Here is a 26,738-nt window from a genome sequence, read left to right as displayed (position 1 = left end):
CAGGGAGGTCGGAGGCGTTTTGCAGAGCGCGGTGCCGGCGGGAGGAGAGGGGCCGAGGTGCGCTTTGCTCACCTCGCCAGGTCCCTCTGCGGGAACGAGCAGGGTGCGCTCAGCGCTGGTGAGAAAGGCAAAGGGATAAGAGGGACTCGGGGCAGATGGTTAAGGAAAACACTGTTGTATTTTTTCTTTGTGTATTTTCATCTCCCTAAATTCGCCTTAAATTCTACCCTTCTTTCGCCCATGACAACGAGTGAAAGAGAGTGTGCGTGTGCTCGGCCCGGAGCCCCCGGGGCGGAGAACACTGCCGGGCGGCGCCCCCGCGGCGGAGCCACCGACCCCGCGCCCGCCGGCAGCGGATTCTTCGATGACTTTCGCGCTGCCGCTAACGCTGTTTGTTTTGCTTTGCGAAGTGCTAATCCGAGAGCTCCTTGGCAGGCAGTTGCTCTCGCTGCTTTCTTTGCACTCGCCTCACGGTGGCGTTTTAAGCACATAAACAAAGCCCAAGTTAGCGGAGAGGCAAGTGTGTTTTCTAGTTTATCCTTATTAGAATAACAGTTCCGTTAATGTTTTGGATAAATCAAGACTGTCTATTAAAGCCGTTCAAGTACAGGAGATGCGCGACGCTCTACGTCAGTGGAAGGTGTTTTAATCTTCCCGGCCGGCACAAAGCCCGGATGAATTAGAGCGAGAGTCTGTGTCATCTGAACAGCACGGTCTCACCTGGGGTTGTTTTTTTTTCCCCTCCTTGTCTTTCTCCTCCTCCAGCTCCCCCCCCCCCCCCAGGAGAAGTTTACAAAGAATGTGATTGAAAGTGTAAAGCAGCAGATGCCGACATTAAACTCCAGCTCGATTTGAGTGGAACGATCTGAGACCCAGCCCTGAGCCGCCGCCCTCATTAATACAGAAGCATGCCCCTGGGACCTGAGTTACCCGGAGAGAATAAACACAATATAGAGTCATCTTACCTCCGAGCCGAGAGAGCAACGTTAGAGGTAGGAGAGGGCAAAGTGTGGCTCTCCTCCATCCTACCTCGGCCGGTCTGTCGCAGGGCTCCGGCAGCGCTGCTGCCGCCTGCCCAGCTGGGATCCGCTCCCCAGCGTACTCCCCCCGCCCCCCGGCAGGCAGTCCCCAAACTCAGCCCAGAACAAATCCAGGAGTCAAGGGCAGCGTTTCGAGTCAATCCGTGCCGGCGCAAATCCCCCATGGCTTCTCTCCGCCAGAGCGTGGAACAAAATTGCCGGTTACCCTGAGTTTTTGTCAGGCTTTATTGGCAATCTAGGAGCAGGTAAGGCGGCTGCCGGCTGCCAGCGATTCCCGTTGCACTTGCAGAGAGCAGCAGAAGCCGGTGGAAGTGGGAGTGTGGTCTGCTCTTCATTAGGGAGGGGGGAACGGACCCTGGAGGTGATGCAGTGAAACACTTCTACTTCCTTGCATTGTGTTTGTTAGAGATCACGGGCGTTCTCCTTTTATAACATTCACTTCAAGCATTCTCAAGCCCAACCGGAATAAGTTCCGATCCTCCCCTTTAGTTTACATTGGGGTTGTCAAAGGATTAAATAAATGAAACTTTATTTGACCGTGGAGTTTACAGACCCTGGGATCCCTGCGCGCTCTGGCCTTATTCTAATTCTATAGCGGTAATTACCCTTCGTTTCTTTAAGTGCAATAGATTTATTGCCTTAGAGACTACGCACAGTTTGATTGAATTATTCATTTTTTTTCTTTGGTGTAGACTGCATCTGGGGACTGATGTGACGTGTAGATTTTTTTTTTCAGGAACAAAGGGAATGTGGAAATGAAAGAGAGAGGGAGAGAGAGGCTGGCAGATGTGATGAGATGCGGTGAAGGTGTATCCAGCTTGGCACTCCCACTCCTCTCTTCTCCTCTCATTGCAGCCCTGGGTGACTCTCAGGCTAACACAAACAGCTTTTCTTCCGCAGCCTGCCCTCTGTCACTGTAAGTACAACAGCCTTCTCTTATCAGCATGCAAATTCCAGCCACTCACTACCTTAGCCTGGTGTTTGCACTTTAGATTTACAGAGGGGACCTTTAGAATGAACTTTCCGAGACAGGAAGGGGTTTTCATGTCAAACTTGCTTTTATTTTCTTTGTAAAAGTTTATGTGGTTTTTCCAGTCCCGTCCCGTGTCTACCCCCCCCCTTTTTTTTTTTTTTTTGAACAGGGGGGTGGAGTGGGGAGATTGTTGCTGCGGCTTTTTGCTTCACTATCAAGATGATGCACAGTTTCAAATGAAATTAAAATCTGCTTGATCCTCTTTCCGCCAGGACAGTACATTGTGTTGGCAGATGACACTGTAAGGAATTCAGAGGTTTTGTTTTCAGTCATATCTTTAGCTTTGGGCATTATAAAATGCAAACGTCCCCTAAATTTTGAGGAGATCGCCAGAGGTTCTTGTTCTAGGGGAAGTCGTATCAGCTGATGGGTTTGCTTATGAAGAAACGTGGAGTAATATGTTTCTATCTAGTCTAACAAAACTTTCTCCCAATCGGATGATCAGGCTTTAACTTCTTTTCCTTTAGCTTTCTGTCAGATGCTGTTGATTATTTTGCAAAAGTTTCCCTGAACATCTTTAACAAGCCTATAAAAAGTCTTCATTGTCGGAGAGTGTCAGCAGAGGGACTTTATAAATATGCCTGCTAATTGTCCGGCATTAATTGGAGAGAGAGGGGAGTTTAGAATTGGGTGAATGACTTTTAAGGTGGAATTTCCTGCCCTTTGAATCAAAACTTCTGAGACTGTTCCACCAACTCTGTAGGAGTTGTATGTTTGCTCATCATATTAAAGATACGGTACGTGAAACTTAACATACAGGTTGCTTCGCTTGTTGAATATTGTTTTACTTTAACGTATTCAATGAGAGAGACGGCGCAAAATGCAATGACAGCTGTGAACAGGTAAGTGCCCCGACGTGAACTGAGCGCCTCCGATCCCTTCCCTGTGCAAGGACCCACAGCAGTTCAGCATCCCTCCTCAACATCTGCCTGCGCTGGCTGCTCTGGCTGGTTTTAGCCTTAATGAAGCAAAAGCAAGGGAAGTAATTTAAAACGCGGTCTCTAAACGTATGGTAACGCTAAAAGTAAAAGCGTTTTCTTGTTTCTCGGCACGTGTATACGTATCTACACGGCGGGTGTTCACTTATGCAAACAAAGAGGGAACCACAATTATTCCTGTGCATTGCACATACACGCATATTTGCATACAATGCCCAAGGAGTTCTCTTTTTCAACCGCGGAGAAGTTGTAGCTCTCTGGCACCGTGTGTTACATCTGTAACTTAATTGATCACACAGGGGAAGCAACAAGCTAGAGAGTACTACTTGCGCTCCGCCTGGGAATGTGGACGCATCTCTGCGGTGTCCTGCCCCAGCCGAGTGTCATTCTCTGCATAGGATTTTCGGGAGTGCAGCGAGATGCTCCCCCGATTTGAAGCTAGGTGGGCGGTTAGATTTATCTGATGCCTTAATTATCTCTTGTCCCATTACCGCCTCGTACTTAATAAGGAGGACGCTACATTTGAGGAGTAGGGTTTGTTTTTTTCCCCTTCTGTTTATTTCTTGAAAGAAAAAAAACTTCCAGTAACAAATTGATGGGGTTGCAAACTCGGGCAGGATAGTTCATCTTTGTATTCTGATTACATCTCTTTTATAGAGCTCATTTTTTCGCGCGCCAAAGCTACTAGTTATGCAAAAAGTCAAGGTGTTTCCTTTGCTTGCAGCAGGTTTAAGTGTGTTACAAGGAAAGTGTTAGTGACCAATCACGGGAATTCTTATAATTAAAGATTAAAAAGGACATAGCAATATCTGCAAAGGCAGCTCTTTTCTGTTGTTAAATCTATAGCCCTGATAACTGCAGCAAGGTGAATACTTTGAATTAGCTGAACGCAGGTGAATACAAACTCAGTATTTACAATCTCACGATTTACCCCCTGTCTCCGAATTTCAGTTTTTTAGTATCCTTTCTTAAAAATGAAAGAATGCATGGGAATTAGCTACTATGCCCTCAGCCAGCTAATTTGATGATAAAGCTTTACTAGATAATTTTTAAGTTCTGTTTCAAGGTGTTTGTTGCTTGCCGAATAGGACTTGATCGCACCTTTTATTGTACTGGAATTGCCAAAAATACTGTATAAAATAGTTCCGCTCTTCCAAGAGGTTCTGACTTAAAACTCATTTTCCCTGGACTCGACTCGAGAGGGATGATAGCACCTCGGATAGCAAGGTAGAGGATGCAATGTGCGCGATTCCAGTAGCGTGTTGAGTTTTACAGCTTGTTAACAAAATGAAATAGAGCCAGATCAGATCAGTCCTGTGCCATCACGTTAATGCTCAATTTTCATCATGTCCTTATGAAGCAAGGTTCATTCGCAGCGGGGCTGAGTGTGCTTCTGGATCTAACCTATTCTGCAAATTTCTACTTGAGAGAGGAGGAAAGCGAAATCAGGCTTTCTCCTCGTCTTTTTGGCCTCTATAAGTTATGAAGCTATTTTAAAATTAAAAAGTTTCTCTGTTACTAACTGTTCCAGGCGCCTTCTGGAAAATGGGGAGAAAGTGCCAAAAATACAGAGATGAATCAACAACTTCTCTCTCTCTCTCTCATTTTGTGGGCTTGAGGTTGCTTTCCGCACTCCCATCTTAACAACAGTTTAGCCTAGGTGCGAATAATATCAAGAGGGAGACGTTAGCTTTGCAGCGCTGTTTGCTCACCTGATCTGCGGGCCCCTGACAGTTTGAAAGACTCTTTTATGTTTACCTTTGGCATGTAAAAATACAGCAGAGATACTTTCTTGGTTTTGCAGTACTCTGTGCCACTGGTTGATTTTCTCGTCAGCTCCTTATAGTTTTCCCTTCTTTCTCCCAGATATCATCCCCCCCCCCCCCCCGCCAAATTAGCACTTCCAAGGGAGCGTGAGTTCCTAAATTGGTATTCAAGCTGATATTCAAGTCCCTATCTGTTGCCTTTTGGTAGGCAGAGAAAGAGATATTTATATATTGCCGCTGCTAAAATCTGTCGTCGTCGCCACGAGAATCCCAAATTCAGCTCGAGTCCATCCTAAATCAGTTTTTCTTCTCGGGTCATACCTGTCTTTCCCTTTTAACTGTGCTCACGTTTTACCTTTCTGTTGAACGCATCACTAAATAGTCTGTTGACTCGGAGCGCCTTCTCCTTCCTCCTGCCCCTTCCTCTCCCCTGGGTCCCTGTAGCTGGACTCCCATCTCTAGTGTAATTTATACTTTATATTTCATCTGTTTTTTACCCCGATCGGGCTCCTCAGAGCCCCATTTATCAACTGTCAGTAGGCGCTCGCTTGCTGAGTGCTTTCCTTCTCGTCGCCGCTTCCCCACCAGTCCTTCCCATGTCCTGCAGATCGTCTCTCCCGCTTTTTTTTTTTTTTTTTTTAAATTTGCGAGCAGGAGCCCGGTAGGACTTTTTTGGTGTGTGCCTCCCCACGCACTCCCCGAGAAGTGCCGTGCCGGGCGGGGGAGGGCCGGCGTGCAACACGCCGCTCCCCCCGCGCAGCCCCGGCCCCGCGAGCCGGCTCTCCCGGGACCCCCCCGCTCCCCCTCCTCCTTTTCCGGCCCCCGCCCGCCCTCGCACCCCCTCCCCGCCCTCGCACCCCTCCCCGGTAACTTTCTAGTACCTTTCCTCACCACTCCGGGCAATCAGTGGTCATTAGAGGAGAGAGGTTTAAGGTTTCATTTGTCTAATAGCAATGTGAGTGGTGATAGCTTCTCGGGGATGCGGCTGGCAGCCTAGGGTGATTTCACTTTCTGTTTTGTGCTCACTTTCTCTGCAGTTGTTGCTTTCCCCGCTCGCTCGCTGTCTCCCTCTCTCTCTCTTCCCCTCTCCCTCTCTCTCTCTGTGTTGTCTCATCTTGCCTGTGCTGTCTGGGCGGGGGAGCCCTGCCTCCTTTTGCCTTCCTCAGATCAATGCCCTGGCCACTCACTTTCTGATGTTGCACGACGGGAAATGCTTTGAATACTTACGACATGGCCGCTCACATTGATTGCCAAGATTGACAGCAGTAACCATCGCCTTCACTTGTTTCAGGAGGAAAAAAAAAATAATAATAATGAACCTGATTGTAACCAAATCTCCAGGCAACCCATCCGCAAACTTCTAACGATCGGGATCCTGCACATCCATGGCCCGGAGAAACACCAGCAGACTCTAGTTCATTTATTTTATTTTACCGAATTACCATCCATTTATTCCTCTTTCTCTCTCCCCTTTCACCTCCTTTCCTCTCTTTTTTCTTTTTTTTTTTTTTTAATGAAAATTACCGAAGCGCGTTGCAAAAAAAAAAAAAAAGGAGGCTCTCCCAGTGCTTTGTGCCACACTGGATCCCGAGGAGGTAACCAGGAAAAAAAAAGCCCTATTGTGTTGTATACCTGTTGTTTGCTGTGGTGTGTAGTGCTGCGTGGCTTGGTGGTGGTGGTGGTGGTGTAATGGGTTTTCGCTGGATTTATGTCGCTTTGCAGGAGAGAATCCGGTTCCCCCTGCGCTGTCTTTAATGGGTTGTTAGTTGCAATTGAGTGAAGCAGCAGCGTCCGGAGGTAGATCTGTTGTTTAGCTTTTAACATTGCTGAATTCACCCCTTCCCCCCGCCTCCCCTTGCACGATTATTTACTTTTATACCACGAGGGTGTTGTTTTTGTTTTCTTTTTTTTTTCTTTAGGGAAAAGTAGTTATAGTCTCGTCCCCCTGCGAGTTTCCGGGGCTGTTTGAATCCCGAGGTTTCCGAGACGTTAAGGGACCCCCAATACCTTGAAATTACAACACTTTCTCATCCTTCCCGAGTAGAGTTTATTTTAAAATGTAGTGACAGATCAGCGTTGTATTTTAAGATCACCCACGGCAGGCGAACACATGGTGCTGGGAAGATATTGTACGTAAGGAACTAACACGAGAGGGAGAAAGAGAGAGGGAGGAAAAATAAAATCCGAAATAAATCTTTGAGAGCAGAGCGCTGCTGTCATTACTCCGAAGTGCTAGCGTGGGTTTCTCTTCACGGATAACCCCAAAAGACACGGGATGGAGAAAGGTGAAGGGAGTTTAGTGGTGCTTTTAAATACTCCGTTAAGTTTGAGGTGGGTAACTGCTTTGAAGTTCGCCACAAATGAGTGCTATCCACGGAGCATGGAATAATACAAAGCTACTGGAGTGGAGGTGGTAATGTTGGGTTTGGCCACACCGGGGCACTGTCCCGAGGATTTGCAGTTCTGTGGCGGCGCCTTATCTCTCCAAGCAGAGGGTTTGGATAAAGTTATACTGAAAACTTTAAAATTGATATCGCACCCTAATTTGTGATACACAAGGAGGGGGGAAGAAAGCAGTCCATCATCAGAGAGCTCTGTTTACACCCGGGGAAGGGGAGATGTGTGCCGCTTTGTGGCAACATTCGACTTGGGATTTCTTGCTGCCTTAGCTCTTTGCCGGAGGTCATGCAAATCGACCTTAAAAGAATGCATAAGCCATAAATTAAAATAAACCCTTAGCCAGGGGCTGATCCATAAGTAGACAATACCTAACCTGGACAAAACGGCTTCCTTTGCGAGCTGAAAAAAAGAATAGTGCCTAAACTAAATGCAAAGTAAGTTTTCAGGAAGTATTTCACTTACTACTACTACTACTACTACTATTATTATTATTAATTATTCTTTTAAAATAAAATAGTGGCAGCTGCAACAAGCTAGCGTAGCTGTTTACAGACGGTGCTGTAGGATACGAGTAAGGCAAGGTGTGTCTGGTGGAGAGCTTGTTCTTTTCCTGGCTTTCACTACCTTCGAAGCTGTTTGTTTTTTTGGTTGGGGATAAGAAGCCTCTGTAACCGTATAAGCAATTTAATGTTTTATCTTGGATAATGCTGAAGAGTTTATGAGCAAATCTGGGTTGCCTGCAAATGTCACATGCGCGCACACAAGCTGTGTCTGTATATAATAGTCTTGGGGCTTGGTTTTTTTTTCCCGCAGTTTTTGACAATTGTTCCATTCATGATCCTGAAAGGAATCATCAGTGGGAGCTAATGAGTGTGCCTCTGCGGCTTGCCCTGCTCCGGGGAGGAGCGGGCACCGGCGCTGCCGCCGAGCCCGCTCGTGTAATGCATGCACGCGTGTACCGGCGGCGGGGTCGCCCCTGCGTGAGCGCGGCTGTGTGTAGATACGTGAGAGAGAACATATAGGCGTGATGTGAGCAGGTACTTCCACGCGTGCATTAATAATTGAGCTGCCAGAGAGTTGCTCCTCTGCCGAGAGAGCTTCCCAGCTGCCTTTCCGAGTCGTGTTGAACAGCGCTGAGCAGTTAACCCGCTTTGCAGCAGGGGCTGTGTGCTTTAGCAGAGCAGGGCCTTGAGGTCAATCAGAGGCACTGATCATATCGATTTGATTGCTGTCTTTGCTTTCTGCGGACCGTTTCACGGTGGTGTTTGGTGGTGGTGTTTTTTGTTTTGTTTGGGTTTGTTTTGTTTTTTGTTTGCCTTTTTTTTTTTTTTAAAGGACGGGAAGGAGTGGAAGTGGCGACGTGAAAAGACAATTACTGTTGTGTCTGAGTGGCGGGGGGGCTGCAGGGAAAGTCAGCCTGTGGGAGCCTGGGGACGACAGATTAGTTCTGTCCTAGGGGTGTTTCCCAAAAACGTAGACGGTGAAACTTTCTGTGATAAAGTAATATATCTTCGCCTGCTGTTTGTAGATAAGGTATATGTTTATTAAGCTAATTTAAATAGCCTTCGGCATACGAGCGGCACTTTGTTCCTACTGTTTTCTTTTACCCTCATTTTAACATTTTTGGTATTTCCATCTTCAGTGATGATCATGAAGGCAGAAGAACAGTTTTATCCAGTCCCCAAACAGGGTTTCAAGTCCAAAAATCAACGAATTTCCATTTCTGTATTCGTGTAATGGAGTAATTTTGAAACCTGTTTTGAGACTTTGACTTGACTTGACTTGTTTTATTGACGTGCTTGTGCCCACTCATTTAATTAAGCCATTATACCATAAAGTAAATAATGAGAATGAATGTGAGATATGTACATGTAGTCTGCCATTATATACAAATATTTCCCTGGAAAAGACGCTTAAAAAAACTTTTTTTCAGCACACCATGATTCTTTGGCAAGGTCTTATTGCTGCGTTTTGTTTTCAGCCAGGATATTTCGTGTGTTTCTGTGCTCACAACGCTATTTGCACACTACACTCAGAATATAAACAGCAAGCGTACCTAGCAGCTCATTCTAGTAAAACTAAGAAATAATCTATTTATAGTGAGTACATTTAAAAGAAAATAATGAGGTCATTTGGAGTATGCTGCAGTTTGAAGTAGCTCGACACCTGGCAGAAACTACATACGCGTTTTCTTCAGACTCTGCACTATCCATAACTTTTCCTTATAATACATTCTTGTGTTAAGTGAGAAAGGCTGTTTGTAAAACAATCCCCTGGCTGGTTCCAGTGTTGGGTGAAGCTGATCCTGTAATGGCATTTTGTTTTGAACAGTTGCTGTAGTTGAAGTTCCCTCATAAGGTAAGGTGGCACTGGGTCTGAAAGGAGGTCCAAATGCCACATTTATAATTAGACTGCCAATTCAGCACATTGTATCTATTGCTATACAGGGATATACTGCTGTGTCTGGTCTCTCAATAGACTGTATTCAGAATTAGCCAATTCAACTGCTTAAACTTTGGAGTCAAATTTAGAATAGGCAATGAGAGAAGGAAAGAAAGAAAACAATAATGCTTTCTTTTTTCCTCAGCTAGCTATTAAAAGCCAAAGAATATACGGAAACCAAACCAGGCACTGCAGTTGGAATCAATGCACCAAGCCCAGCCTGGCCAGCCTCGCCTGCAAAACCATTTTGAAGCGCACTTCTCCGGGGGGAGGGGAAGGTGAGCCCTGGGCATCGCTCCGAGCGCCGCTCTCCAGGCCGCCTCCCTGGCCGCCGCCGCCGGACTCCCGCGGCCGGGGAGGCGCGGGGGCCGGGGCCCGGCGGCGGCGGGCCCGGCGGGGCACAGCCCTACCCCGACTGCGCTACGGGCCGGAGCGAGTGCTCTGCTGCCGCCGACTGGGGCTGCGCAGCGGTCGGGGGCCCCCGGGCTGCTCCGCTGCAGCGCCCCGGCCCCCGGAGCGACTCGAGCCGCGCCGCGCCGCCGGCAGCAGCTCCCTCCCCGGGAGGTGTGGGGGGGCTGGCCCTGCGCGCCCCGCGGAGCTGTGGCGGCTCTTGGAAGGGCTCCCGCCCCCGTGGCGGGCGGGGGCAGCCGGAGCCCCGCGGCGAAGGAGCGGCCGCTGCCGGGGGACTCCGCACCTCCCAGGGACGCCGGGCCGCGGGCTCCGGCTGCTGGCGTCTTCCCCGCGTTGTCCCCGGACTTACGGTTCCTGACTGTTTTTCTCCTGTCGTACTTTTTGTTTCGCTCACTCTGATTTCTCCGGCCTCTTCCCCTACAACTTTAATTCATTCAGCGATGAGAATGTAAGAGGCCCTTTGGTCTGCAATCTCGCATCCTCTGCTAAATGCATTATTTCCTCTCTCTTCCTTGCAGTTCAGGACTCTGTTTCAGTACTGCTGGGAGACTTAGCTGGGCTGCTTCAAAGCTCACTTAGTTGCCTTTTCTGATAGATCGTAGGGTGCAAACTAGTGCTATGTGTATAACATAGCATAAGGGGAGTGAGACAGATGGCTGTCTCTCCCTGCACATTACTGATTCTTTGCTGAACTTATGTAACTCAGCTTCATTTTTGCCTTCTTAACGTTTACATGCTGGTGAAAGTGAGAAGAGAAACAAAGTGGAGCCCATCAGTTTCCTTTGTAAGGCCACTAGTGCCTGACTGGTAGAAAATAATAACGGATGTCCAGAGTTAGTCGCTTTCACTTGTCAATTTGATTTTGTTCACAAGTGGGAACTGACAGTACTTGTTCCCTAGCCAGTGGTTTTTAACATGTGGCCAACAATTGTTAGTGGTCACTTCCAGCTGAACTTCTTTTGCTCAATGGGGAAAAAAAAATAATCCCTTTGGACATGTTTTTTGCATCTTTGATTGTATTTTTAGTCAAAAGTATCCATGTATGTCCACAGTTCTTAGAGGCCTTGGAATATCTTGTAATAAAGGCCAGAGCTTTGCATGATGATAGCAAAAACAAATGCATTTTTTCTCAGTGGGCATTAGAAAGTTTCTTTAGTCATGACCTTATATCTGCTAAACACTGTAATCACCTTGGGAGATATCACTTCAGGAAGCATATCCATTAATCTTTTACACTTGGTTGAATTTCCCCCTTAAAAGTGTATAGATCACACTTAAAAGGCTTATGACTATTTATTTATTATTTATTTATTTCACTGGACAAAAATTACTTAGGAAAGAGAAGCCGTGATGCACTTTTCTTTATACCCCATACAATGGGGTGATGTATATTTCTTTTTCCATAGTGTGACTTTAAAGATCAGCAGGCTGGTTTGGCAAAGGTTGTGTGCAACGACTAAGGTTTTAAAAGTTATGTAAATAGGGGTGTTTGTGTATATACAAGCTATGTCAGCTGAAGTGATACAACGGCATATTTTTAAAACATTTCGGTTAATACAGTAAATTACAGAGACAGAGCTTTGCAACATTTCTGCATGATGTCAGAAGCTGCAAGAGAACTACTGCTTTATGATGTATTCGGTAGTTCATATATAACTTATTCGTCAAGTAGCAGCAAAACAAAGGTGCACGTTTCAAGTTTGTGCATTAGTAAGCTGATTTCTAGTAATCTCTTTCAGTGTCTCTTTGTGTAATTTTTATTTACACCATTTTCTATTTTTTCCTTAGGTAGAACAGCAAGAATGGGAACTTTGGGGGACTTGTTACCAAAACACAGAAACTGAATTTCCTTTTATTTTATATGAGCTATGCAGAATTTTTTAGGCACAGGATTCTCCCACAGTATTTATTCATGTGTCATTACAGGCCATGACATCATATTGTGAAAACAACAAAATATGGTAAAATGTTGTCATTAGCAAGGTGGTGTACTGGGCTGGTGTGATGTCTATATGAAATATGTGTGTATTTATTTAGATGTAGTTCTGCACAGAAGAGAGAGATCTGATAGACGTATTTGTTGGAAAGCAGCCGATTTCTACAGTGATAAAACTGGATAATTACATGTTCCCAAAGCCTTTTCAGCACAGAAGTAGGTGTTCTTTTAAAACATTATTCTGTGGCAACAACAAATATTTGTGACATCATTGCAAGAAATTTCCTGCCAATTTTTAGTTTGCTGTCTTTCAGAAAGTCTAGAGTTCTTTGGCACTGGTGAAACTGCTACACATACCCATCGTATATTCAAGTATTCACTGAAGTTTTAAATAATTCTCTTTCAATTAGTACAACAGGAACCTGAAAAATGGATTTTCTCTTAAAGAAACAAGAATCAGTACATAGACATTTCTTTCCTCCTCTTGTATATTTTAAAATAGTCATATCAGTTTTATATTTACTGTTTTGTCTCCGTAAGAAGAAAGAAAACAGTATTCCAAGTTTTAAAATCATTGCTTGGAAATTAGTTTAATCAAATATTTCTTGAGCCTTCTGAATTGGAAAGAGTAATATAAAATTAGATATATTGGTAAACTAGGTTAATCAGAGTAATTCATTTATAGTGGAGAATAAATATCTATCAGTTGATGTTTTTTTGAAGTCAGGCGAAACATTCCATCAAGTTAATGTGTTTAAGGGTATCATATCAGGCACAGACAGGTACTAGAAGTGATAAAAAACAGATAACCTGCAACAAAATGATTTACAGATGGGTCATTATCTTCTATAGAGAGGTTACACAGATCATATTCTTTATAAAAAGAGAATGTAATTCTATAGAGCTAGGAGAATTATCTAGGTCTGAATATTTAATGTTTTTTCCAAGTGGTAGAATTTGTCAAAGCAAAATTTTTTTAGCCTTGTTACAGGCAGCATATTAATGTAAGATATAGAAAAGTACTGGGTTTGTATTTTAAGTATTCTTTATGTTTATTTTACCTGTTTGATAAAGTAAGGCTTGGGAAACATTTTGTTTCTTCCTTTGTGAACTTTCTAGTGCATACCTCTGAAATATGCACAAAAACGTTACATACAAATTAAAAAAAAAAGTTTGAAGTGATTTATTAGATTTCATAACTGATTTCATACAGCAAGTGGCTAAGTTGCATCTTTTATCGGTGGTAAGACAGCACGTCATTTAAATATTTTTTCTGTCTTCTTGAGCTAGACAGAAGGGTGTACAGCCAGTTGTTTCTCCAGTCACTGGTAGACTGACATAAGGCAACAGGAAACTCTAAAACCTCAGAGGTGCAGTATTGATTTGATTCCTAACTGCAAATCCTTCATATCATTGCTCCAAATATCTAACTTTACACCAATATTACCCATTCTTTTTATAGTGACACCATGCTTAGTAAAAAACTTCTAAGCACTGAGGTCAGGTGTTGAGATTGGATTCTAGTTTATTTTTTATGAATCAGATAAAGATTTCTGTGCATGAGACCGTATGTGAAGATGAGAGAACAAGAACATTTCCATATCAAAGGCAATATATCTGAGGCTGCATAGTAATTAAAATGCAGTGGTTTGGACTCTGTGCACTAGCACTTATGCAGAGCGTTGTTGGGACCTTGTGCAGCATGCAGGCGGTTGTCTCTTGCAGACTTCTAGAAATATACTTATAATTTTGTACAAACATTTATGCCAGTCCACACTTTTCTGTGGATAATTTGTATTTCATCCAAACCATTCAAAGTAGAAGTTATTTTTTGAGCAACCCCCTCATTATGGCTTTTGTGCATCAACTATTTTTATTCTGGTTGTTTGTATTTCCTCTTACCAGAATGATGGCTTGTTTATAGTTGTATTTTTTTGTGTGTTTCTCTAAGACCCCTTTCATATACCACTGAAATTTTACTACTTGCTTGAAACATCTTGTATTAGAAACAAGAATGCTAATATCTTTTAAGATTTATTGAAGATGGTGTGATTTCTTACATACCATAATTTATGGCAAATTAAATGCATATGCTGGAACATAATATTTTTAATGAAAATACATATTTACTAATTCCAACTAACTGTTACACAACATAAGGAGAATTAATACATTACTCGAAGGACCTGCCGGTGGGGGAAAATTGGCATAAAATATTGCAGGGCGCTCCCTGTCTGGATACTTTTTTCTGGAATAAATGTGACACTAATTCCTGAGCAGATCTCCCTGGTGAGGAGCTGTTCCGGAAGGGCTGCTGTTGAACTGTTTACTTCATAAACTGTATTGGTCAGTGTCCCAGTGCAGAGGAGGCACTGAGTGCTGCAAATTTCCTTATTACGCACAGATACTCATTCTACAGAGGCTCTATCCGTTAATGCTCCAAAACTATTGAGGTGAAGCTTTTAGGAAGTCTTCATATTCAAATAGATGTTTGTACTGTGAAAGTATTGTATTTCAGCAATCTTGCAATCTCGCTTCATTTTGTCTAGTTTTAGATTATAATTGGTGTATGAATACATGGGTACTTTGAGCAAGAATGTCACACTTCAAGGGATTGTTCTGCATGCTTTTTACATCTGTATTGTTGTTGTGGATGGGCTTGTTAAACTGAGTTCCTGACCATTTGTGGTTAGTAAAAACCTGTGGTATTTTTGCACAAGCAGGGGGGTTAACCTCAATGTCGTGGCATAATTCCAGCTAAGATAGGACGTAGTTGCCCATCTACATTCTTCTTATAGTTTTAACTGGCTCAGTTAATCCTCACTTCCTTTCCTAAATGTAGTAGTGTGCTAAGAACACTTGCAGCATTTTACCTCAGAAGTACCAAATCCAGCTATTGAAGTAATAGGTGGAACTAGATAATGAATCACATTTTGTGAGCTTTCCTTATAAAAGGGGTGCCATATGCCTGACTGGCTTATTATTATTAGAATGAACATTTTGAAGGATTTAATATATATGGTATTTGAATGTTGAGCTATTTTAGAGGAATATTTTATATAATTTGATATTTGACAGATTCTCATCTGGCATAAGCTAGTGTAACTCCATTTACTTGAGTGGAAGGGTGCCATTTTACTCTAGCCACAAGTGCATTCTTTAGGACGTGATGCAGTTCCTTCTGGATTCAATGGAAAGACCTTTCTGTGACTGTGCTGGGAGGGGGGGTTGCATGTGAAGGCCCTCTTTGGATTGGATTCACTGTAGAAACTCACTTGGTTTCAGTTAGGGTGGAATCAGGTTCATCTACATGACGTTGCTTATGGCTTTAGGATGACATTAACAGGAATTAATCTCATGTAAACTGCGTATTAGATCAACTGTCTCTCCTTATCAAATCTTCCAGCAGGTCTTCTGGTATAGTACATGCAGCATGTGGCAATTCTGACTACTGACTTCCTGTAATGTGGAGGCGGTGGCCGTGCATTTTCTTTTTTTTCTTTGTCACACCTGATCTGCTGAGGGCAGATTATCTTCCTGCAGATCCTTTCATATTTTTCTTCTGCTGAGGGATTAATGTAGACCATTACAGTAAGAATGTACTTTATTCAACCTTTAGTGCTAGTATATGTAGATGTGCACATGAAAATTTTTTATGTACGTAAGTAGACATGTTTCAACGTATTTTTAATAGTATTTTTGTTATGGTAGTGCATACAATTGAGATTTTGTATTCACCTCTGGTTCACGTGCATACATTCTTACATTCTGCTATCTATATCTATTCTCGTTGCTTGCCCAAAAGGTCAAAGATGAATTCTCGGAAATCCTTTTCATGCTTTCTGGTTGCCTTCTATAGGCTTTAGTTCCCATTACACTACCTGTTCTTTCCACATAGAAATTATGGTACCTGTGGTATTTCCCTTTGAAAGGAACAATGGAATCTTTTAATTTATTTCAAAGCAAGTTAGATATTATCAGCTTTACATCTTGATTTTATGAGCTAGAAGGTAGTTAACTGGTGTTGGGATGGGATCATGGCTACACAGGCTGTGAGGAGTAAGTTTAAAGTGTAGTGAGATGGAAAAATGTGAAACAGAAGAGATCAAGAAAGAAAGGTATTGCCACCTAATGTTCTAGAAAAAGGCGTAAGATAAAACATATTCTAATTTCTGCTGAGCAGTAGTACGACAGATCTTTTGTACTTTTCTTAGTGGCATTATTTATGTATTTTGATCACTCTTAGAACACCCCAAGTTACAAATCTTGTCAGCATACCTGCCAGAGAAAAAAGGAACAGTTCCTCTGCTAGCAGATCTGCCTAGATTTAAAGTACTGAGTGGGCAATCACTTTGCTGCCTTAAGGTAGAAGAATGTGTTAATCTTGTCCATTTTGGCATCTGACTACTTCGGACTTGGAGAGCAGATGCTATTCGCCTTTCTACTTCAAAGCTGTATTGTTGCTACAGGTAAATAAATCACAGGCTCCCTTTATTCTTCAGGAATGACTTACACAGGTTGGGGATGTGTTACCTTATGCGTTACCATGTCTTATGGCTTCTGCACCATTTGCATGCTGCTCCTGAGGGATGGCAAGTTTCAGGTACCCCCACTAGGCACAACAATCCCTCTAACTTTTCTGATTCTTTTTTCTCCTTAGTCAGTGAAAACTCTCATTATTTTAATCTTCACCATTGCCTCTAAACAATAATGATTCAATCCATAATGTATATTTTAAGAATGTAACAAAAACTCAAATTAGTGATGGTATTGGAGATACACTGGCGTGTATTTTAGTGCAGATATACTGCCATGAATTTTATGGGGTGAATGGGTGTGTCCACTAACAGTTGATTTAAAAATGCCATTACACAACACTCTGTGATGGAATGGGATCGAATTACAGACCCAAAGTTAAGATGATGGTGTAAAAGTGAAAGGCTTTGAATGCAGTCAGTGTTACACATAGTCTTTTCTGGGAAAGAGAAAATGTGGATAGGAGAGAGACGGTAGTTGAGGGACTTAAAGACTGATTACTGAGGATTAGCTGGACTTTCTAATTTATGAAGTCTTCCCTTGGACAGGTTGAATTCAATTTTTCATGATGTGAGTATATTATATAACATGACCAAAAGCAAAAGGAAGAGGAGGAAATTTTTTTTGCTGAATCATATGTAAGGGTGATTTCTTGTGCAAACTTCAAGGCATAAGCAGTTGCTGATTCTACTTCTGATGGATTTTTTTTTTTAATTTCAGTCAAAGTGGCACAGAAATGCCTAGGATAACAAATAAACCAGTAAGAGACAAATCCAGTCCCAGATTATTTTTGATTACTGCGTTCCTGTTGTGGAAGACTTTCTATTTCAGTAATTCAGCATGGGATGATTAGATAAAGAAGGTGAATGCTCGTTTCCCCTCACGCTGTCTAAGCGTGGCTCCCACATGATACTTCCTGTCTTTCACATATTGTCTCTTTAGTATCGATAGCAACTAGATGCAAATCAGCGTGGCATCTGCTAGTTTGTTTTCAGCTGACCGGGCTAAACAGCAGATACGGAATTTATCGCCAGGAGGCTGTGACCTCATCACAGACAAGTGGCATTCCCACAAGTAGGTAATGAAGCACCCCTATTGAGTGTTGCTAAAGTCCAAATCCTCAGTAGAGTTATTACATATTCAATTTAAACAGCTCTCCCAAACTTTAAAGCTGTCCCTTGATTTTTTTAAATCCACTCACTGTTGTAGCTGGAACAGCAGCTGTCGCTGGTCTCTGGCGATGCCACACTGTGCTGAATTGGGCCTTCTTGAAAGTGTGTGAGAGAAAAGAAGGGATGAAAAAACAAAAGGAGAGGAAGAGGAGGGGAAGGGATATGAAAGGCCAAAGATGGGAGGGAAGAATGATTGTGTTGAACTGAATAATAACTGTAATGCTCTTATTGCTGTTGAACATGCACAGAAAATTTCTGTAGTCAGTATTTGGTAATAGCTTGATACATTTAAATTATTAATACTTCTCTATGTAGATGGTGTCGTGCTGTCTTTTTAAGAAGATAACATGCAGTGGTCAAAAACTTTCCCTTTAGTGCTTACTGTATTCAAGACTGAACTCCATATTCCTTTTCTGTTGCTCGTCAAGTTGTTCACAAGAAATACTTTGGGACACAAGTTATCTGTCCTTGCTGTCTGAGAAAAAGTAGGCTTCTGGAGAAGGTTTGAGTGGATCAGTTTTGTCATTTTTATATTTTTAGCAAGTCTTGTATGTGTACATAAATATTATTTATGTGAACAACCTGTGAATACTTAGCATGAATCTTAAACATTTTTGTGTTTTGCAGATCCTTCTAACAACTGATTGATAGCAAATACTGTTGAAAGGATTTACAGATTCTGAATGACCAGTATAAATTAGTAATCCCAATACACTTGCACACCAATTTGTGGTCTGAATGTTGAATGTGAGATGAAATTGTATTTTACGTCTTTTTGATCTTGTTAGCAGTGAAGGTTTGAGACTAGCTAAAAGCAAAGCAGAAATGAAATAGGTGCTTTACAACCTGAAGTAGTCAGTTTCTGTAGACGGGAAGGGAGGGACAATACTTGAATGAGAGGAAACGAGAGGGAAAAAAGGAAGAAAAGGAATAGGGTGAGAAGCAGAGAGACAGAAAAAAACTAGGATGTGTGGGGGCAGATCTGCATTAGCTGATGCAGCCTTTTAAGGCATACTTAATGACTTTATTCTCCTTCTTCACCTATACTCTTCCACTTTCCAAGAAACTGAGGGTGAGATATCAAAATCAGCATTTCTGTCACTCTCAATGAAATGGGATTATTAATTAAGCTTAGAGTAGGAGTAATGACTGAACAGCTGTTGATAACTGGAACGTAAAACCTCCAGAACTGGGAATATTGTGTTATTTAAAAGGGAAAAATAGTTTTCCTATGTTCTCAGCTTTCTGGAAAGTTGTCCACTTCTTGTACTTTCAGTGAGAGGTTTTTTTGACTTCCTGTGATAGACAATTATTTTAGAAGAACTAGACCATGGCCTGCAGTCTTCCAGTTATGCGTGTGAGGCTGGGCTAGGCCCACTGCACCATGTTTAAATAACTGAGATGGAGGTGGGCCTGCTGGTTGTGTTGTAGAGGTAACATATAGGGAGCCAGTCCAAAAATACAAGAAATATGAAGCTTTATCATAAAAGGCGTTGAGCCACTGAAACTTCCAGGGAAGGATCCACATATTCTCAATGTCTCTCCTAAGAGTGTTCAAGGTTAGTAGGATCATCCATTACTGTGGCTTGACTGGACTTCTTGAGCATGTAAAAATATGCCATGGGGCATGGCAGCTTTTTCTTTGTGAACACTGTAGACCAGGGTTCCCCATAGCAATGTTCTGTCTAGTTAAAGCTGCTAGATTATGGCAGTCAACTGTCCAATAATTTTAGGGTCACTCTACTACTGGTTATGCATGTTCACTATTTCATTCCTATGCCACGATGTAATATGGTTGTCCAAATGAGGCACAGCAGCCACTATACAAAATAGTCTTTCACGATTTGTTTCAAATCTTGTTTCAGACATAAAGGTTCATGTGGTTCTTTCTATTCCCTTTAAGTTTCTCTGTGCAAATTCTCACTTGATTAATGTGTCAGTATCTTACTAAGTTTTTTTGAAATTCAGATTCTAATAAAATGCCTTTACTTGTGTATAGAACTATTTGGTGTATCAGTTTTTTTGCAATGAATAGGGCCCTGAAAAAAAAAAAGGCAGAACATAAAACAAACAACCCCTTTTGCACACAGATAAAAGGCTGTTTAACATTAGGCATTACTTGTTTGATGTGAGAAATTAATTTATTTGCATTTTGCTCTTCTGCTATTTTGCTTGTCTGAAAGCATGCTCGGTGTGTCACACCGGTTTTCATAGGTCACACTTGGGCCTCAGTCTCCTCATGGTGAATTCCAGAGCTGTGGTAGAGGCATTCGCTGGGTAAGAGATTCTCATTTGCCAGAAGTCATTGACAGGCAGAGGCTGCCTATTCTCTGGCACTGGAGCTGTAATGAGTATGATCAGATGTGCTAAGAGGCAAACTGTTCTTCACACAATTTTTGTATTAAAATAAATAGCAGTGATGAATTGGATAGTTGGTATTTATTCCCAATAATTCAGTGACGATTCTTACAACTGAACTCAGCAGTACATGTTTTTTCTCAGCCAGAGGAGCCGATGGGTTTTGGTCCTTTTTCTACACCTAAGGAAAAAAAATTTTTTTTTTTTTTTTTTTTTTGACACCCGAACCAAAAGAAATGCTGCACTGGACCTCAGGAATGGCTACTGAGCCCTCATTCTTCTACTTGTAGTTGTGGAAGAAGGGTAATCTGAACTCGTAATCTCTGAATGGTTCACATCTTTAGGATGAAGTTCAGAGTTATTGACTCAGGCAGGTAGAAAATTCATTTGCTTGAGCTCTTTCAGGTCCAGCTGATAACACTCAGGGTTCAAGTCCTGGAAGATACCAAGTGCTCTGGTCCTAGTTTAACAGACTATATAAGCACATGCTGAGCTTTAAAGCCTGTGAATAATCTCAGTGGGAATGAGACTATGTATGTGCTTAAAATTCAGCATGTAGTTAAGTAGTTTGTTGGATTGGAGCCAACGTGCTTAGCACTTTGGAGGACTGAATCCTTATTCACTAGTGGTGGTTTATATATTTTTTTGGCCTGTGAATTTCCTCACTGACCTGCTCCTTTGTTTAATGGTCAGCCCACAACATGGTCAGGATTAAAAACTTCTGGGGCTTGTTTTGTCTAGAAGGCTATGGATAATCTCTAGAGGGAATGGCTCATTTTACGTAATTACTGATGCTAAATAAATATGTTCTTTATAATCAACTTATGTTTAATATGAAATTGCTAAGATTTTTGATCAGGAGACTAATGTTTAACCCAGATTTTATTTCTTCCCTTGTTTAGAACTATGTTGTTTATCTGTAGAAATTAATAGTGCCTGTCTACAATTAGTATATCAAGTTCTGAAGATAAGTTATATTTGTTTATAATGCCTTTTTCTGTTTCCAAGTTCTCTCTGCTTTCTACCAGCTTTTTTTCTCATTCCAACAGAGTGTTCTTCAGGCAATAATTAGCAGTGGGCTTTATCTGAACTGAGATCTTTAGGCACTTCTGTCAGATATTTGGTCTTGACTCAAAATGTCTTGGCCACGTAAGGTAATGGTTCTAATTGTTTTCTTCTTCCTCTCACCTGTTCTGCTACAAAGCATAATCTTGGCACCACCTCAATGGTGTTAGAATTACAGAAGCCAGAGAATCTTTTTCTGTTATAATATGATTATTCCCAACTATATTTTTATTTTTTTACCCACATATTAGTCCATAATTCTCTCTAAATTCATGACCAAGCATCATAAAGGATTAACTGAATAAATTGATTTTAAAAAAAAAAAAAAACAAATGGAAACTCAGGAAAAGCCTAGATGTCTCAGGCAAAGGTGATGGATGCAGTTTCTCCTCAGCATGAACAAACTTTGGTCTTTTCAAACCAGTGAGGAAAGAGAATTTAATTGTCTCCGTAAGAATTTTTGCTTGCTCCTACCAAGACGGAATAGGGGTACAGTTAAATGCTAGCTTAAATCTTGACTGTCTTTCTTTTTATGCTCTATCTTTAAAATAGCTGAGGTAAAGTATATATATAACCTAGATTAGAGTGTAGACAGGCATGCTGTTGCATGTCTAGCTGGAGGGACAGAAGAAATCATACGTTTAGCTCTTCTTTCCTGCCTCTCAGCTGAGGTGCAGTAAATGACTGTGTGAATGCTTCAAATGTAATGTCACTATGTGGCAAAGGGAGTTAGTTGAAACCACAGCTTAAACCATGTAATGTCTAAGTGAGGGACACTAAGTTCTAGCAGGGAGACCAGTGGCTGCTTAAACAGTTCTAGTTGCATTCATAAGACAAGAACTTGGCGTTATCTATTGTTTTGATTCTACCACAGATTGTGATTACAAACATTACGCGCAGTACCCTTCTTTCCTCTTGTGTAATCTACTTAGACTACAAGGTATAAAGAATATGTCTTAGTGTTTGTACCGTGGGTATCGTATTTAATTATGTTCTGGGAACAAATGATAAGAATTGCAAATATATGAGCAGATAGTTTTTAATGCTGCTGTATGGATATGTGCTCCGAATCCACAAGAAGAATCTCCTTTCCAATTCGGTGTCAGTAAGGTCCTGCATAATTAAAACATTACAAATTATTTTTTGCCAGCTACCAGAGATTCATTGAAGGAGGACGGTGAAGCATAGATACTTCTAAAAAACATTTATAACTTCATGACTTTTAACATCAGATGGCCCAAAAATGCTTTTGAGAAATTTGAATGCTAAAAATGTTCCCAGTTCTATGTGTACTACCAAATACATCAAAAATTGTGCCACTGACATTTTTATCTCAATCCAAGTTCAATTTTCTGTTGATGATGACTGGGTTTTTTTGTATTTTTGCTATTATTCTAAAGGTTTATTCAGCTTGACAGTTGTAGGATTAAGCTTTGCAAACAAAAGGATAATATATCCTATGTTTACAAGTTAGCCAGAGGCCAGGTTTTATAAACTTTAAAAATACAGCTATTGCTAGTTTATAAAATAGACTAGTCAGCTTTCCAAGAGAGAAAATAAATCCAGCAATGGAGCTGATTTCCATGGGAGCTTGGTACTCTCATGTATAATAATATATTTAGACCTAAAGCAATGTTACACGCGAATCTTAAAAATGTTTTAAAAGAGGTAAAAATATGGAGCGCAAAGCAGAGGCATGTGGGGCCTGATTCTGTAAGGAACTTATACCTCCTGTGAGAGCCTTTAGTTCCATTGAAAAGGGCACTGAGCAAGTGACATTCAGTACCATTCAGAACAGGGGCTGTGTAAGATTTTAGAATCTGATCTTTCCAATGCTTTCTGTTGGATGCAATGGTTTTCGTAAGTTAAAATGTAATGATAAGTTCACAGATGGGCCTGTAATCACCTGTGTTAGCAACGAAGAAAAGTATCTTATGTTTTCTGCTGAAGGACATCTAGCAATACTTTTTTAATCTTAAAATTTCAACTCAAAACAGAAGACATCCAAAGGTCATGGAAAGCAAAATAATAAATTCTGAAAAAGAATTTAGGGTTCATCGGGCACCACAAGTACCTTTATTTGCAAGCATGAAATTTAAAGAAATTCCACATAAGCACAGATACCTGTTTTATCATTTGCAGCACAGGAATAATTCATCTTCACATCAGAACAGTTGTTTTTACAACACATGAAGAGAACATCTCAGAGGAACTATGGCTGCAAAGCTGGGCATTTTTATTTAGGTTGGTTTTGGTTTGGTGGTGGGTTTTTGTTTGTTTGTTTTTTTCCCTTTTTAGCAATGGTGATATATTTAAAATGATGAAATCGGATTTGCCAGTGGCTCTGGTACATAGGTCTTCTGTAGCACTGAGGAGGTGCTGCCCTGTTAGTTCTCAATCTTGTCACTTCTGGGGAACAGCAGTGAAACTGTTTGTTCCTGACAGCAGACAGCCCCACTGCAGGGCCCTGGTTTCATGTTACATTAAGTATTAGTGCTGTTCTTTCAGGAGCTATTATGCTGTGACATCAAAGATTTTCTGACAGGGCAGTTGTAGGTTAGCACTGAAGTTGTCTACTGAAATTTTTAAGAATGGAATTAAATATATATGATCAGATTTAATATGAGAGATCAGAAACTGCATATAAAATGGAGTTAGTGGTTAAAGAAAGCTGCAAGAATAATTATTTGGTTTGGCCTATTTGTCCTTTCTTGTCCAAGGCAATTTTTATTGCCTCTAATTTCTACAGCAGTTCCAAAAATACTGCCATATGTTAACATTTTTGTGCAACTGCTTATTTTCTGAAAAATGTTGTGTGAAACAGGAGGAAAAGGACTTTTATAAAATAAGTGTTCAGTATAGCCCCTGCAGCGCGTATATAAATTAAGCCTTGAACAATAATTGTAATAGCCCAAATTCTTTTTTTACTGATTGCTTAATTACTTAAAAGGATCAACATACACAGTTGAAATAGTAAGAAAGCAATTTAAATGGCAAGCAAAAGTGTAGTAGTGATTTCTGAGACTTGCATCATTTTGTAAGAGAGAAACTGTAACTGCATATAGATTGCAATTTCAACTATTGTTCTTTGGAAATTCTGAATCCAGTTTCTGTATAACTTAAAGGGGAGATGATGATAGGAATTTGAAGCCAACTGGCTGTGTAGCTGTTCAGGACAAAAAAAAAAAAAAGATTCTTGAACATGCCCAATTTCAAATGTTCCTGTAGATTCTTACATGGTGAAGTCAGTGTTGCTACAACTATAAAATTACTATTATGCTCTGATGAGGCAAGTTCAGTGACAGGAAATATCAAAATTAATTTTGGAAACACATGTCTGCATATTTTTGATTACGTTACCAAGGCATTTGTTCCATTTAGTATCTAGCAAGTGAATCATCTATTAAAAATGAAAATGTGTACAATAGAGTAATACTTTTCCAGTAAAAAAACCCAACAACTAAGAAGTTGAACAATACTATTTAGTCATAAACAAGACACCAGCATAATTTATGCTATATATTTAATACATACTTTCGGGCATAAGAAAAATTACATAAAGAATGTACCTCTCTGTAGTGGGTTTTTTTTTTTTATTTTTTTTAAATTTTTTTTAAAATATATCCAGGAATAAGAGGTCTGATTCTGAGGTCCTTGCTCAAGTAAACAGATCATTTGATTATTTTTGGGCTGTTCTGTTCACTAAAAGCTTGCAGGGTGAATTCTGAAGTTTATGTTGCAGTAGAATATGCTATTTATGCTATGCTAATTGACCAAAACTAGCTGTATGGTAGCTTTGATCAGGCATAATGATTTTAGTTTATTTAGATAACATAGCTTGACTTCTCTTTTGGTTTTCCTACATTGCAACACACCTATCAGCAAATCAAAATCTTTATGGCTGAACATTCAGAGGCAGCTAGTTTAAAATGAAAACTCAACCCTTTATACTGATGTGTGAAGCTCTGGGAATAGTGGCACTACCCTTAGGAAATACTCACTGACAGGTGGCAACAGTGGAATACAAAATTATCCTTTAGCTCTATAATCTGAAATCACAACATTTAAAGTATATATAAAGAAAGAAAAATGTATGTAGTAGAGCTGGGTCTTGCAGATAATTTTTTAAGTGATTACAAACGTACATGACAAAATCTGGTTGGCTATTATATCTACAGTATTTGTTCATCAATAGCTGTAATGCCCTTGAGAGTGTGAGATTGTAGGTAGATTCCTCTTCCTTTCTTCCATGATTTAAAAGGTATTGTGTAAAACTGTGCTTTTAAACAAATTTTTAGGAAACAATGCATACTATCAGGAATCCATTTGGATGGAGTATCCTTTCATTTAGCCTGTAATCGCAGAGCCTAAGGACTTTGTTACATACACTGGTAAGCATCATTACTTGAATCTACACTGTGTCTATTCTGGCTACATTTCTCTTGCAGCTTCATTATGTTACGGGGTTTGTTTTTGTTTTTTTTCTTGACTATTAGAGATGTTACTGTACTTCAGAATAGGAAATGGTTTAGGGAAGACTTGTCAAAAATCCTCTCATTATAAGAAGGTCTAGAGTCCTCTCAATTTCCTGCGTAAAATGCCTGGAGTTTGTTGAACAGCTAATATTTCAATTTCTATTTAAATAAACAGCAGTAGAACTGACTTGATAAGTGTGCCACTAAATAGATCATGTTACCACTTAACTTGGGGCTAATGCTTAACAGTCTGGTTTGCTCCATTTTGGCGGCAATGTTCATGTAAAGGCCAGGCAGTTCCAGGAAAGAAACAAACAGTATTATTATATTCTATTACAGCAGCAATTATATTTAGTTGTCTGCAAGTGAAAAGTTGAAAAAAACATCTAGCATGTGAATGTATGTTAAGCAATTTTTTAAATTATCTAGAGGAAACAAAGACTAATTCTATTCTAAATCTAAAATATGTTTAAAATCTGTGATTGCATGGACCCCATATAACAAAAAATAGGAAATCTAACCTGATAGGTTAGTCTATCACTAGCTTTTCCTGTTGCAGAATGAAAATGAGAAGTACCAAGTCATCAAAGGTGTGGTATGTAGAAATATAGACAGTATCCCTTGGCAGCTTCAGATAGATAGCTCTAGATTTTCCTGGCCTTTCTTTGATTCCGTGGTACTTAAAACACTTCTGAGAAGTTGCCTTTGTCTCTTCTTGCCTGTTTAAAATGTATAAATACAATCAGGAAAGCATCAGTAGAAGGTGAAAAAGTTTCTTCACTCACCCATTTGGTTTTGCTTTGGTAAATACAAAATGAATCAGGATGTTAAACTTGTATTACATTTTTAGGGGTCATTCAGGCCTTGGGTAAACAGAATCAAATTCTGTGAGTCTGATTCTGTAGTTGCGAAGTGTTTGCATGTATGTTGTGCATGAGCTAAACTCGTGTTCTTGGACAGTTCAGAAGGCATCCTTTGGAAGATGAGCAAACCTTACAAATTACAATTAAAATGATAATGGAGAGATATTGTTCTCCTTCAAATGAAACATAACAAGGGTCCTTTTTCTCCTTTTTCCTCTTCTATTTTTTTGTCAAAATGGCGATTCAAATGCTACAAAAGTCAGCCATCTTAGCTTCTCATTCATATTGAATATCTCACTTGTG

General features: G+C 40.8%; 1 protein-coding gene across 3 annotated transcripts in view; it reads left to right on the top strand.

Annotated features, from left to right (window-relative positions):
* Positions 1 to 5,815: 5,815 nt before the first annotated feature.
* The window catches only part of SOX6 (SRY-box transcription factor 6), a 374,241-nt gene continuing 353,318 nt past the window's right edge, over positions 5,816 to 26,738 (top strand). For 2 of the 3 annotated variants that reach the window (XM_054827505.1, XM_054827506.1), the window contains exon 1: positions 5,816 to 6,372. The gene's annotated coding sequence lies outside the window, so the exon portion shown is untranslated. The remainder of the gene's footprint in view (positions 6,373 to 26,738) is intronic. The other variant, XM_054827508.1, reaches the window with a different exon arrangement.

The sequence above is a fragment of the Grus americana genome, chromosome 5 (assembly GCF_028858705.1).
Source record: "Grus americana isolate bGruAme1 chromosome 5, bGruAme1.mat, whole genome shotgun sequence".
NCBI lineage: Eukaryota > Metazoa > Chordata > Aves > Gruiformes > Gruidae > Grus > Grus americana.
The sequence above is the reverse complement of the archived record's forward strand: the minus strand, read 5'-3'. Positions and strand labels throughout refer to the sequence as shown.